Below are 2,740 nucleotides of genomic sequence, written 5' to 3'. Positions count from 1 at the left end.
CTTAGAACCCTGATCACAAGGAGTGGCTCTTAAGATCTTCCTGGCTAGAGCTTGCAGCTTATAAATAAACCTGAAACCCAGAGGAGCCAGGCAGGCCTAGAGCAGCCCCTGGCCAGGCCAGCCACGGTTACCATGACAACAGAGTCATTTCCATTACAAACCCTGCAACAGGCTTCCAGAAGGTGATTAATGGCTGACCTCTGGGGGCTGGGAACTCTGCAGAGGAGGGGGGGTGTTGGTAGAATGGGGGGGTATTGCTTTCAGTCTGTGCCACTCTTGGCCTAGCTGCTTCTCTACACCTGTCCTGGAATTGGGAGGCTGAGGTGAATTTTCTTGTTGGGGTACAGGTGTTGAAACACCCCATCCCCTGTCACCTTAAATCGTAAAAGTCATACCAAGAAGCACCTTGTGAAAATCTTGCTCCCGCCTTGAGCTGAGACAGCCGAGCCCAGGAAACTCTAGGGCAGACAAAGCAAAACAAGAAGCCAGGGGAAGGAGTGCAAGCCCGTAAGCTGGTTCATTCTTGCTGGATAAATGGCACCCACTCCCCAAAGGGAAAAGGTACAAAAAGAATTCAGTGAAGCAAGAAGCAGGTAGTAAAGGCAGGGAATCTTACCTCCTTTGAGCCCAGAGAAAAGCCTTTTTTACAGACTCAAGAAGATAGGGTGGGGAAGAGTGGGCTACCTGCCAAAGCAATGACCCATGCTGTGACTGTCACCTGGAGAACCTGAGGCGACTCAGATGTCCCCACGTCCCCTCAACCACTGCCTGCCGGGGGAGGGGTAAGCTGGGTTTTACACCTCAACTTTGGGGTGTCTGTTGCAGGGCCATTCTGGGCTCATTCATTGACAGTTTTCCTCTCCGCTGACATTTGGGTGGCTCTGTTTTTGTTTGGCCATGTTCACTGCTGATGAGTCAGTCCCTCCCCCTCCAGCCGGCTGGGGGCGGGCAGGCACTCGCTGTGTGGGTACCAGAATCCAGCATAGGGTGCAGATCGGGTGCAGATCGGTTCATCCTTTCTGCTGAGTTGGTGTGACTCTGGAGCTGAGATGGGAAGTTTCCGTGAGAGAGAAGAGAGGCACCTCACTTCTCTGGAGTCTGAGCACATTGCTGAGAAGCGAACCTCAGGAAGAGGCTGGTGGCCCTCACTCTGCACCTCTGCAGGGCCCACCCCCACCCCACCCCCCCTTGGGAGAGTGGAACCAGGGAGAGCATCTCCCCTGTGACACCCCACCACCACTAAGACTATCCCTGAGGCTTCGCTGGCATCCCGCAGCCCGGCCAGGCCCCGAAACTCTCCGAGCAAAATGTGGATAAGAATCTCAGTACACAGAACCCGTCCTACAAGAAACCTACTTTTTCTACAACTGAGATGATTTTTGGTTTCGAGCTCCCATTCCATGGCAGGAGGTCCGCCCCAGTTAATTCCGGCTCCCGTTCTTCACTTTATGCGAGGCTGCCTCTAATCTAGCTGGTGCCCTTGCATGGAGGGGGGACAAGAGTGATGATTCCATTCTCAGAGTCCTCTAGCCACCCTGGCAGCCACCCACACACATCCTTGTCCTGTCTGGGCTGCAGCTCTCAGGCCACACGGGTCACGGCTGGGTCTTCCTCTTCCTAGCCACAGAGCTTTCCAAGCTCCTCGGGTTTGCTGAGCCATGTGCCCACAGCTATTAGCTGCACACCAGACGTTCCGCTTTGTGGGGACCCAAGGAGGTGGCCTCTCCAAACACCTGGACACTTCACAGAAGGTTCGTCTGCTCCCACGGCAGGTTGGGTACTCTGGAACTCAAGAAATCGCTACTTTCTTCTCGCTGGGAAAGGGGACACAAGTTACTCTCCACTCAGATCCCTACATTTATCTGGAAGTTCTACTGTTGCACAAGCCCGTCTCTGGGCCTGGAGGGTGGGACAGGGTGCACGCTCCTTTCTCGGGGTGCCCACCAGGCACTAACTCTCTGGCTTCTCCAATTCTCCTCCTTTCCTCTAGCCTATCTGGATGTGTTTTGATTCTGGGATGGGGGGAAAGGGGTTGGGTTGGGCTTCAGGGACTCTGATGGATTGCATAGTGCTCCAAATCTTCTGATTTTGTCCAGGGTTCTCTCTGTCCTGCTTTGAGGGCTGGGCTTTTGTTTTTGTTTTTGTTTTAAAGGTTTTTTTTTTAATTTATTTATTCATAGAGACAGAGAGAGTGAGCGAGAGAGGCAGAGACACAGGCAGAGGGAGAAGCAGGCTCCATGCAGGGAGCCCGACGTGGGACTCGATCCAGGGTCTCCAGGATCACGCCCTAGGCTGCAGGCAGCGCTAAACCTCTGCGCCACCGGGGCTGTGAGGGCTGGGCTTTTGAAACACAAAATACAAGAATTGCTCTCTGGATTTATCATTACTCCCTCAGTGCCTCACTTGCCTTCTCCATCAAGGGGAATCATGAGATACAAGAAGTGCTGGGGAAAAGCACATCAGCCAATATCCCCAAATATTATCCCTCTGCACAGTGTTTCCAGGGACCTCCTTGGATCTCAGCTCATAGCCGTAGAGCTGATTTGGGCCCCTCACCTCCTCCGTCAGTGGAAGCCAGACTTCATCCAAGATTTCCTTAAGTTCTCGGGTATCTTATGTTCTCTTGGTCACTTCTGACTCAAAGTACGTTCTTTCTGAATTAGTTCTGTCCGTGACCATCCTGCTGGTCACACCTCCTATCCCCTCCTTTCCAGCTCCATACCAACCAGCACCGTCTGCT

The 2,740-nt window shown here is 53.2% G+C and overlaps 1 long non-coding RNA gene across 1 annotated transcript; it reads left to right on the top strand.

Moving 5' to 3' along the window:
• The first annotated feature begins 277 nt into the window (after positions 1-277).
• On the top strand, positions 278-2,491 carry LOC119876270. The gene is made up of 3 exons (XR_005358849.1): positions 278-782; positions 1,622-1,751; positions 2,181-2,491. It is a non-coding gene; the product is annotated as an uncharacterized LOC119876270 (long non-coding RNA).
• Positions 2,492-2,740: the final 249 nt, after the last annotated feature.

Source organism: Canis lupus, chromosome 5 (genome assembly GCF_011100685.1).
Source record: "Canis lupus familiaris isolate Mischka breed German Shepherd chromosome 5, alternate assembly UU_Cfam_GSD_1.0, whole genome shotgun sequence".
Classification (NCBI taxonomy): domain Eukaryota; kingdom Metazoa; phylum Chordata; class Mammalia; order Carnivora; family Canidae; genus Canis; species Canis lupus.
Note: the sequence above shows the minus strand (reverse complement) of the source record. Positions and strands in the feature narration are given on the sequence as shown.